We start from the raw sequence: 12736 nt of genomic DNA, 5'->3' as shown, positions 1-12736 counted from the left end.
GTTTATTTGGGATTGTTTATTTCTTCAGGTAGGCCTATATTGCTATATACTTCCCTCCTAGAACTGCTTTTGCAGTGTCTCACAAATTTAGGACTGTCGCATTTTTGTTTTCATTCATCTTCATGTATTATCTGATTTCTTCTTTGATTTGTTCATTGATGCATTGATTACTTAGAAGCAAGTTGTTTGTGTTTTCTTCAAGTAATTTATTTCTAATTTCATACCATTTTGATCTGGAAAGATGCTTGATACAATTTCAAACTTTCTAATTTATTGAGGCTCTTTTTGTTTCCTAATATGTGATCTATTTTGGAGAATGTTTCATGTGAATGTGAGAAAAATGTGTAACCTGCAGCTTTTGGCTGGAATGTTCTCTATATCCTGTTAAATCCAGGTGATCTAATATGTTGTACAATGCCTCTGTTTCCTTCTTCATTTTCTGTCTGGAAAATCTATTCTTGATGTAACTGGGGTCTTAAAGTCTCCTAATATGATTATGTTGTTGTCCGTTTCCCCCTTGATATCTGTTAGTATATGTTTTATGTATTTACATGCTCCTCTGTTGGGTGCATATATATTTACAATTGTTATATCCTCTTGTTGGATGGATCCCTTTAGAATTATGTAATATCCTTCCTGTCTCTTGTTACTTTCTTTGTCTTGAGTTTTACTTTTCCTGATATAAATAATGCTACTACTTGTTTTTTCTTCCATTTGCAATATCTTTTTCCATCCCTTCCTTTAAGTCTATGTATGTCTTTATGTCTGAAATGAATCTTTTGTAGGCAGCATATAGATGGGTTTTATTTCTTTTTCCATTCTGTCACCCAAGACTTGATTTGTGCTTTTCTTTTTTAGGAAAAAATTACGTTAATTATTTAATAAGGCTCATTACAGTGGGTAATCAACAAAACTGCCAAATTAGTCCTCTGGTGGCATTTTTCTATATATAGCAAATAAACTTTTGTTTGTAGAAAATATTTGAGTAGACATTTAAATAACTTTCAAGAAGGGAGCAGCAGTAAGTCCCAGAAACAGTTAGAAATGACCTGGTAATCTTTTAATTCTGGAGGCAGTAGAGATGGCTGAGATAAAGGAATACAAATCTCAAATATTCCTCCAGTAGTTGAACAGATGCTTCAAACCTCCACTGGGTTTGAACCAATGTGGTGTTATCTTTTGGAGACCTCAGCCATTTCTGATAGAGTTCAGGTAGCAGGAGCATTATTATAAGTAGGATATTGGTACAGTACCTTGTCTTTATGCACTGAGTGTAGCAAATATGCCATACTGTTGTACCTGCACAATGGAGTTAATGATATTCACCTTGCAGGGTCCCTGGTAAAATGGCATACCTCTTCAGACAATGCCTGCCAAGGAACCAGCCACTCTGTGTACCTTCAGGCAACCTGCTTCTTTATTCTGCCCCATGCAGCCTTTCCTTAAAATACACTTCTTGTGATACTATGGGATGATAAAATGCCTCTGTGATGAGGTGAAATGAGGCGTGTGACATAGGCATTCTGACATAGCATTAAGCTACTGCTGACCTTCTAAGGAAGATCATCTGCTCCAGCTGTGGTTAACCATAGGGAACATAAAACCCCCCATTTAAAGTGTATAATTCAGTAGTCTTTAATATATTCACAGAGTTGTGCAGCCATCAGAGGAATCCATTTGACTCAAAAGATTTTCCTGTTTGTAGCATAGGATGACATTTCCTTCTCTAAAAGCTTCATTCACACACTGGTTCTACACTGCAGAGCCTCCCTATGATCTGGGGAAAGGGATCTTGATTTGTGCTTTTAGTCCATTTACCTTTAAGGTAATTATTGGTAGGTATGTACTTATTGATATTTTATTAGTTGTTTTCTGACTGCTTTGTATTTTCTCTATGTTTCCTTCTCCCTCTCTTACACTCATGTTATTTGGTGGTTTTCTGCAGTACTATGCTTGGATTTCCTTTTTTTTTTTAACCTTTCATGTATCTATTATAGGCTTTAGGCTTGTGGTTACCATAGGATTCATAGATATTTTCCTAAATATGTAATAATCTATATACTAAGTTGATATATACAATAAGTATGTACTTATTGATATTTTATTAGTTGTTTTCTGACTGCTTTGTATTTTCTCTGTTTCCTTCTCCCTCTCTTACACTCATGTTATTTGGTGGTTTTCTGCAGTACTATGCTTGGATTTCCTTTTTTTTTTAACCTTTCATGTATCTATTATAGGCTTTAGGCTTGTGGTTACCATTGGATTCATAGATATTTTCCTAAATATGTAATAATCTATATACTAAGTTGATGGTTACTCTATTTTGAACACAATCAAAAAGTACTTCTTTATTCTTTTTCCTTCTGCACAATTTATGTATGAGATGTAATAATCTACATATTTTGTGTATCCCTTGACTGTATAGTTGATTTTACTTTTTTTTTAACTTCATACTTGCTTGGTAATTGGTCTATATTGTTGGTTTATTTTCACTGATGAAAAACATTAGGCTTAAGAACAATTTCCATCTACAGAGTAGATCTACAACTGCAAAAAACTCCCTCTGCCTGCTGGTCATTAACATATCCTGCAAGGCTGTTTTAAAGGTGGTGAATTCTTTTAAGTTTTGTTTATCTGGGAAACTTTTGATCTCTCCTTCACTTCTGCATGATAAACTTGCTGGACAGAGGACTCTTGGTTGTAGGTTCTTTCCTTTTAATACATTAAATACTTCATGCCACTCCCTTCTGGCCTGTAAAGTTTCTGCTGAGAAATATGCTGATAGCCTTATGGAGTCTTCCTTGTAAGAACTGTCTACCTCTCTCTTGCTGCTTTTAAAATTCTCTTTATCTTAATCTTTGCCATTTAATTATTATATGTCTTGATGATGTCTTCCTGGGTTCCTTTTGTTAGGGGCTCTGTGCTTCCAGGACCTGTTTCCTTCCCCAGATTGGGGAAGTTTTCAGCTATTATTTCTTCATAGAGACTTTCCACTCATTTCTCTTTCTCCTCCTTCTGGGATCCTTATTATGTGAATATTGTTTCATTTGGAGTGTCGCACTGATCTCTTAGCATCTTCTCATTTTTAGAAATTATTTTTTCTCTCTGTTCCTCACCTTGGTTGTTTTCATATTCTCTATTTTCCATCTCATCAGTTCTCTCCTCTACTTCCCTCAGTCTACTATTTGTTCCCTCCATTGTATTTATCATTTCAGTTACTCTATTCTTCAGCTCTGAGTGACTCTTTTCAACTCTTCTCTTTGTTGGAGCTCTGAGATCATAATTGTTTTCCCCAGGTCAGTGAGTGTCTTTATAACCGACTTTGAAATCTTTGTCAAGAAGATTGGTAATCTGTTTCATTTAGCCCCCTTTGCTGGTGTCTTAACCTGTACTTTTGTTTGGAACATATTCCTCTGCCTCCTCATTTTGTCAGGGTTTCTGCTATGCCTCCTGGTCTAGAAAGTAGTGGCTTTAGAAGAAGACATCCTGTAGTGCCCAGAAGCTCAAGACTCTGTTCAACAGTGCCTGTTTCTTCTTTGTGGTAGAGCCACAGTTGTTCTTGGAGGGCTGTGGGCATGGCTACCTTTCTCCCTGCCTGAAGGCAATGGCTTATCTTGTTAGCAGAGGCTAACAGCTCACCTCAGGATGCCTTTTTTGGTGTACTGCAGCACTTCTGGGATCACTGTGGGCAGGGCTGCCCTCTGCCTACTGGGCAGCAATGGCAGCCACTATTGGGCCAGGAGGGTAGAGAAGGTGGGCCTCAGGGGAGTCCTGTGGCAGGGCTTAGGTGCCAGCAAGGGAGATGGAGGATTTGGAGCTGGCTCCCACATGAACCCATCACCTGGGCCTAGAGAGGGCTGGGACAGCTGGAAAAGCCTCCCTCTGCCTGCCAGTCACCAAAGTATCCCTTTGCCTGCCAACCAGAAAAAAGTCTGACAGCTCTTGGGCCAAGCAGACTGAGCAGGTGGGTGGGTACACTGGGAAGCACACTGCAGGGCTAGGCTACCAGTGAAGGAAATGGAGAATTTGGAGCTGGCTCCTGCAAGCACCCAAACATTTGGGCTGGGGAAGCATTGTCCACATGCCCTTTCTCCTCCAGAAAGGCTTCCCTCCAACCCCTGTCCCTCTGGCACACTTCCCACTGCTAGTAAATCTTTCAAACTGCCACCTGTGTGTTGGGTCTCAGTGGAACTGAGTGTACCTGTTCTCCGAGAGTGACAGGAGTCTCAGCCTCTCACAGTGTTCCAACTCTCCCTGGTGTCCAGCCCCATCAATTATCAAAGCCCAATGCAATCTGCACTTGTGATCCCAGAGAAGATCTCCAGGGCCAGGTGTGCATGATTCCTAAGCACTTATTCCCTCCTTGCTTAATTTTTAAAGTGTAATTTTGCTGGGTAAGGTATTCTTTGTTGGCAAAGTTTTGTTTTTTGTGGGGGTTTCTCCCAGCATTTTGAATATATCATCCCATTCTCCTGGCCTGAATGGTTTCTGCTGAGAAATCCACTGATAGTTTTATGAGTTTCTATGTATATAATGAGTCACTTTTCTCTTGCTCCTTTTAAAATTCTTTGTTCTTGACTTTCCACAATTTGATTATAATGCATCCAGTTATAGTCTCATTGGGTTGATCCCGTCTGGACTTCTTTGAGCTTCATAATTTCAATGTCTATTTCCTTCCCAAGATTTTGAAAGTTCTCAGCCATTACATCTTTAAATAAGCTTTCTGCCCTCCTCTACACCTTCTCTCTGCCTGTGACTGCCATAATACATATATTGGTTCACTCGACAGTGGCCCATAAGTCCTTTAGTATGTCTTCATCTTCTAAATACAATTTTATTTTCCTAACTGGACGATTTCAAATGACTCATGTTTGAGTTTGTTGATTTTTTCTGCTTGATCTAGTCAGCTGTCAAAACTGTCCATTACAATTTTCATTCTATTCATTATATCCTTTAGCTCCAAATTTCTCTTTAGTTATTATTTTTGTCCCTTTATTGAATTTCTCCTTTTGTTTAGTGTATGCTTTCATTGTTTCACTGAGTTGTCTGTGTTCTTTTATTGTTTGCTCAGCTTATTTAAAATAATTATTTTAAATTCTTTGGCAAGCAATTCATAGACCACTTCTCTCATTAGGTCTGTTACTGGACATTTGCTGTGTTCCTTTGATGGTGTCATAGCTCCTTGATTTTTCATTTCATGTTCCCTGTAGCCTTGCATTGATGTCTGCACATTTGAAGGAGCTGTTACCTCTTCCAGTCTTTATGGACTGGATTTGTTTGGGAAAGACCTTCACATACGGGTGGTTATGAGGGCTCTGTCTGGGTTGGGTGTGGCAGCTCTGGCAATAGTGGCTCTGGCTCCAAGGGAGCACAGTGACATGGAATCTGGGCAGCTTTGTCAGCTTAGCATCATCAAAGACTGAAGGTTTCTCTGGCAGTAGCAAGGGCTGCTGGGGGTCTTCTTGCTTTTCTTTTCTCCTATATGAGGACATCAGTTTAAAGCATTCATCTCAGTGTCAGGATCTGGGGCATGGGCATACAGATATTAACATGGGCCTGGGGCACAAGAACATGTAGTAGGCTCCAGAGCTGGGGAGTCAGGGTTCCCAACACTGATTTCTGCTCCAGAGGATCACAGTAGCATGGACCCTGGGCAGCTGTCAGCTGACTGCACTGGTCATGTTGGTGGTGAAAGGTGCAAGTGTCTGTGGCACTAGGCAGGGCTGCTGAAGTCCTCAGTGATGAAGGCTAATGGGGGTACTCCTGCTCTCCCTTCTGCTTGTAGGAGGTCAAAGTCAAGGGATCTGTCTTGGCACTGAACTGCACCAGGCTAGGGGATGAGTGACAGGTAAAATGCTTCTTTCCTTCAAGTTCCTATGTGGCCACCAATAGATTCTGTGCTCCACTGGGCTGTTGCACCTTCTTAATTTATTCTGGAACTTTGACAGATATATTTTTCATCTTTGGGTTATTTTATCAGTTTTTGTGTGAAGATGAGGGTTGTGACCACCTAGCTCGCCATTTTGCTGATGGACTTCCTTTTATGGTTGAAAAACATAGATTTTGTTTATACATTTAGCAGCTGATGGACTTTTATGCTGCTTACATCTTAAGGTGATCAGGAAGAGTGCCACTATGAACATTTGTGCACTTCAACAAATACTTGAAAAGTGTGAGCCATCCAACTTTTTCAGATGGTTTTGGCTATTCTGGGGCCCCTTGCAATTTCATATGAAGTTTAGGATCAGCCTTTTTCACTTCTGAAAAAAGGGCTTTTAGAATTTTGATAGAGATTATAATGAGTGTGGACAATACTTTGGGTAGTATAGCCATCTTAATGATATTCATGTTTCCAATCCACAAATATAGGTTGTTTTTCCATTTACTTACATCTTTAGCTTCTTTCAGCAATTATTTGTAGTTTAGTATACAAGTCTGGCACATCTTTGGTTAAATTTATTCCTTAGTATTTTATTCTTTTAGATGCTATTTTAAATGGGTTTTTCTAGATTTCATTTTGATTATTCATTGCTAGAGTATAGGAAACAACTGATTTTTGTGTGATCTAGTATCTTGCAACTTTGCTGAATTTAAATAGCTCAGGTAAGTTTCTTTGTGAGCTCTTTAGGCTTTTCTGTATATAAGATTGTATCACTTTCAAACAGTGTTTTTATTTCTTCCTTTCCAGTTTGGATGTTTTATGTCTTTTTCTTGCCTAATTACTCTGGCTAGAATGCCTAATAATGTTGAAAATAAATGGGAAAAGCACGCATCTTTCTGTTGTACTTGGTCATTAGGGAAATATTTCATTCTTTCACAACTGAGTATGTTAGCTGTGAGTTTCTCATAGTCTATCATGATCAGGAAATTACCTTCTACTCCTACTTTGGTTACTGTATATATAAAAGTAATAGATTTTACTAAATTCTTTTTGCATCAATTGAGAGAATTGTATTTGCGTGGTTTATTGTATTGATCGATTTTTATTATGTTGAAACATCCTTCCATTCCTGGGATAAATCTCAATTCATCATGATGGATAATCCTATTCACAGAAGATGCTAGATTTGGTTGGCAAGTATCTTTCTGAGGATATTTGCATCCATTTGTTATGAGGGATGGGAAAATAACATTTACCTGCTTTATGGTCTTTATCTGGCTTTGATGACAGGTTAATGCTGACATCGAGTAAGTGTTCCCTCTTCTAGTTTTTGGAAGAGTTTGAGAAAGATTGGTGATAATTCTTTAAAATATTTAAATTTTAGATTTCTTGAAACTTGCTTTGCGCCCTAATGTTCTATGTACACTTGAGAAAACAATGTGTATTTTACTGTTGTTTGGTCGAGCATTCTATATGTTAGTTTCATAGTATTTTTCAAGTCCTCTATTTCCTCAATGATCTTCTGTTTCATTGTATATTTACCCATTTTGCCCTTCAATTCTGTCAATTTTTGCTTTATTTTGGGGCTCTGTTGCATGTGTGTATGTTTATAATTGCTATATTTTCCAGATGCACTGACCCTTTTATCAAAGAATAATGTCCTTTTGTCTCTGGGAAGAATTTTTTACGTTAAGTCTGTTTTGTCTGCTGTTTGTATAGCCACCTTAGCTCACTTTTGATTGCTATTTCCATGAATATATCTCCCATATTTTTATTTTCAACATTTGTATTTGGATCTAAAATGAGTCCTTTTTACATATCACGTGGTTGGATAATGTTATTCATTCTGCCAGTTTTTGCCTTTTAATTGGTAGCGGGATCCATTTACATGTAGTTATTTACTGTTAAGGAAGAACTTCCACCACTTTGCTCTTTGTCTATAACATACAGAGAAATTACACATATCTTATATCCTTTTAATCCTTAATTCCTTTAATATTCATCCTTTTGTGATTGACTTTTTTATAGTTTCTAATTTCTTTTCAATTTTTATGTATTTCTGAGATGTTTTTCTTAGTGCCTATGTTTAGGATTAAAATGAACAACTTTATAAAAGACAATCTTGAATAACAATTTAGTTTAGTATTAATAAAACACAGCTTATTTACATCCTCTTTAACATTTTCATTATCACAAATTACACTGTGCACCCATTAACACAGGTTTATAAGTATTGTTTTATACACTTGTCTTTTAAATATTTTTTAAAAGGAGTTACAAATGCTAAATGCAAAAAGACATGCTTTTAAAGCATATCAGTGTAGGTCCCTCTACCATTATTCTTTATTTCTTCACATGGTTGTTTATAGTGACCTTTCATTTCAGCCTGAAGGATTCCCATAACATTTCTTGTTGAACAGGTCAACTAATGAATTTATTCAACTTTTCTTTATATGAATGTCTTAATTTTCCTTCATTAAAAAATTCTGATAAAATACAAATAGCATAAAATTTACCATCATAACCATTTTAAGAGTATAGGTCAGTGGCAATAAGTAAATTCACATTGCTGTGCTACTATCACCTCTGCCCACCCACAGAACATTTTGTCTTGCAAAACTGAAAATCTGGAACCAAACAATAACTCCCGCTTCCCCCAGCCCCAAGCTCCTGGTAGCCACCATTCTACTTCCTGTCTTTATGAATTGGATGACTGTGTGTACAACATATAAGTGGAATTATACATTGTCTTTTTGTGACTAGGTTATGTCACTTAGCATAGTACCTTAAAGTTGATCCATGTTATAGCATGTATCAGAATTCCCTTCCTTTTTAAGGATGATATTAATTCACTGTATGTATATGGCATATTTTGTTTACCCACTCATCCATCAATGGACACTTGGGTTTCTTCCACCTTTTGACTATAGTAAATAATTCTGCTATCAACATGGGCAAACAAATATTGAGTCCTTAATTTCAATATACCTTAATTTGGGTACCTAACAGGAAGCAGAATTAAGAGATTGTATAGTAATTCTATCTTTAATTTTCTGAAGAACCACCACAGTGTTCTCCATACTGTGTGTATTTACATTCCTACCAACAGTGCACAAGTATTTCAGTTTCTCCACATCTTTGCCTTTACTTACTATTTTGTTGTTGGTTTTGACTTTTTAAAAAATTGTAGCTATCCCAATGGGTATAAGATGGTATCTTGTGATTCTTTTGCATTCCCCTAATAATTACTGATGTGGAGCATCCTGTTAGGTGTTTATTGACCATTTATGTATCTTGAAGAAATGTCTATTGAAATCCTTAGCACAAATTTTAGAGTGGCTTTTTAAAATGTTGTTGAGTTCCAGCAGTTCTTATATACTGGATATTAACTCCTTATCAGATAAATGACATGTAAGTATTTTCTCCCGTTAGGTAGGTTTCCTTTTCACTCTGTTATACTTTGATGAAAGAAGTTTTTAAACGTTGATTACTCCAGTTTATTTATTACATTCACTTTTGGTGTCATATCTAAGAAATCACTGTTGAGTCCACTGTCATGAAGTTTCTTTTCCCAACATTTTTTTCTAAGATTTTTACAGTTTCAGGTCTCACATTTAGATTCTTTGATTTATTTTGAGTTAATTTTGTAAGCATCCAACTTCATTTGTTTGAGGGTAGGCCTGCTAACAATTTTAGTTTACTTTCTTCTGAGAATTCTTTTTAGTATTCATTGTGCCTTCATTTCAGAAGCCGTTTGTCAAACATTTATCTGCAGCTGATCGTCCTCCTCAGCACTCAAAGAACAATGTACCGTCTCCTTATTCCATGAGACCCTCCATTGTGTCATATGAGAAATTTGCTGTCACTTGAATTAGTGCTCCCCTATAGTAATGTGACAGTTCTCTTTGGTTGCTTTCAAGATTTCATTGTCTTTAGTTTTCACAATTTTAATTAGGATGTGTCTTAATGTGGATTTTTTAGGATTTAGTTTATTTGTTGTTCACTTGGTTTCTTGCCAAATATGGGAAGTTTTTCAGCCATTATTTCTTTGAATATTTTTTCAATCCCACTTTCTCTTTCTGGGACTACGGTGACACAAAGTGTTAGCTTTTTGTTCTTGTCCCAGAGATTGTTTTGAGTTTTTTTCCCATCTGTTTTCTCTCTTCAGATTTGTTAAATTCTATGCTCTGTCCTCAAATTCTGACTCCATTTTCTATCATACAACTCTATCACTGAGCCCATCCAATGAGTCTTTTCTATTTTTCAGTTCTATAATTTCCACTTGAGTTTTGGTACAACTTCAATTTTTTGTTGAGATTTTGTACTTTTTCATTTGTTTCAAGAACATTTGTAATTGCTTGAAGCATTTTTATGATGGCTGCTTTAATATCCCTGTCAGATGATTCCAATGTCCATACTCATCTATGTTGGTGTCAGCTGATTCTTATTTGTGATTTCCTGGTTCTTGGTAAGATGAGTGATTTCCTCTTGTATCCTAAACACCCAGCTGTTTTGGAGAGACTCTGGGTCCTATTTAAATCTTTCAGTTTAGCAGCCAATCACCCTATTTTTAGGTTTGCTCCCAGATGCTAGCTTACTGTTTTTCCCTATGGTTATGTAATTTTCCGAGCTTCTGCAATGATGTTTCGGTCTGCCTGAATTATTTGGTGTCACTGTTGCTTTCACTTTTCCCTGCTAGCATTGCTGGAGAGTGTGGAAGGAGCTTCCTTCAAATAGGCTGCTTGGTGTTTTTCTAAGGGAGGAAAAAGCTTCACAGGTTGAACTGATGTCAGGATCCCCTTTCCCAGTGCCTCCTGGCCACATGGTATCAGTCAGCCATGGGGAAAAGGTCTTTTCCTGATCTGGGCTGTTCATGGGGACAGTGGGGAGGTTCCTTGCTGGTGCCACCTAGATGCCTGGTGTCTTGCATCTATGTGGTGAGTCTCAGGTCTATAAGGCTAAAGAATACTTACTGGGATCCCCCTGGCTGGTGTCACACAACTGCCTGGTGTCTCTAGGTCAGGGGGAAGGGCCTCAGTCCTGTCAGAAAAGAAGGCACTTCCCTACACCATTTACTGTTAGCAGGGGGTCCTAATTGATCCTACCCAATAGTACTTCTGGGCTCACCTGGTGTGATCAGCAAGACTTCCATTCCATCCAGGGAGGAATGAGCCTATATGAGCTGTCTATTGCTAGTTTCGGAGCCAGGAAATGCTGGGCCACTTTGTTATTTGGGAGGAGACAGGGGATGTAAGAAGCACTATCACTATGTTGTTCTTCTAGTTACAAGGTCTATTCTCCAGGAGACAATGCATAATTCCCCTCCCTTGGAGTATGGACCAGACCTATGGATCTAACAAATAGGGTATGGAAAGAAAACAGGGGTAAATTAGGAGTGGAGAATCCTGGCAGACACCACCTTTACCAAGTGATCAAGGTTAACATCACCAAGAATAAGTTGTGCTGGTGTCATGTACCTCTTGATATGATATAGTAAGGATACTTCACTTCTGTGGTATTCTTCCAGGAAGTCCAAAATGCAAATCTAACAATGAGAAAACATCAGACAATCCAAAATTGAGGGGCATTATATAAAATACCTGACTAGCTTTCTTCAAGTGTCAAGGCACTGAAGACAAAGAAAGACTGAGAAATTGTCACAGATTGGAGGAAACTAAAGAAACATATGACTAAAGGCAATATGGGATACTAGGTTAGATCCTAGATCAGAAAAAGGACAATAGTGAAAAATCCTAAAGCCTGTAATTCCTAATAGTGTTACCCCAATGTTAACTTCCTGGCTTTGATAAAAGTACCATGATTATGCAAGTACCAGTTGGCCCTTGGCATTCTATTTTAAGCAATCATTTATGTACATAAGTACATATGTACAATCTTACATAAACTCCTAAGTTTCTCTTTTTTTAAAATAATGGTTTCTAAGTTATTAGCATACTCAATTAGTTTGGTGTTCAAATTCTCAGACTTGGCCCCTGGGTGGGAAACCTTTCAGACTGGTGCCTGTGTCCTAGTGTCAGGCTCCATTGCTCCATTATGTGCTTTAGCACTTCCTCACATTCTGCCATTACAAGAGGTTCTGGGATCATCAGGTACCTACCCTGCCCCAAACCTGGAAGCAGTCATTAATCAGAACCCAAGTTTCCACTAATGGAAAGTGGTGTTAGAGACTAAGATCTGGATACTAGCTGTCTTCACTGCTACTGGAGTGTCCCTGTTTCTTGGTCAGACAGAGGCAGAAAATATATACATGCACACAAATATTCATGTGCACATAAATAGGTATGGACACACACACACAAATCTTAGGAATCTTAAGCTCACACCAATACTTTCAACTCCAGCCCATCCTCACAAGATTCTTTCGTGCTCTACCCCACTCCACATTTGTATGACTTCCCTTTTCACAGTTAAAAACGTTGGCTCCCAAAAACATATAGACACATGTACTCATTTGTTCAATTCTATAATGCATCCAAACTAGTCTCAGAATTTCCTCACCATGTTGCTACAAGAAACAAACCTATTAAGAGTTTAGAATTTGTTTGTAATTCTAACACATGTATAATAATAAACTCTGTCCAAGACTGAGGATATAATCAAATACTCTGTTTATTATTGTCTCTTCTTACATAAAAGGTTAACAAACTATATTTGCTTTTGGCACTTCGCCCTTTTCATGTAATAAAATTTCCTAAAGATCACTCCATAACATTTAATTGGTATCCTCTGTAATTCTTTTTCTCAGTTGCATTTTACTCCATTGTGTGCATGCACCAGTTTATTCAATTGCCTAATGCTTAAACATTCAAGCAGTTTTCAATATTTTGCAATTAT

This window comes from Manis javanica, chromosome 2 (assembly GCF_040802235.1).
Source record: "Manis javanica isolate MJ-LG chromosome 2, MJ_LKY, whole genome shotgun sequence".
NCBI classification, from domain to species: domain Eukaryota; kingdom Metazoa; phylum Chordata; class Mammalia; order Pholidota; family Manidae; genus Manis; species Manis javanica.
The sequence above is the reverse complement of the archived record's forward strand: the minus strand, read 5'-3'. Positions refer to the sequence as shown.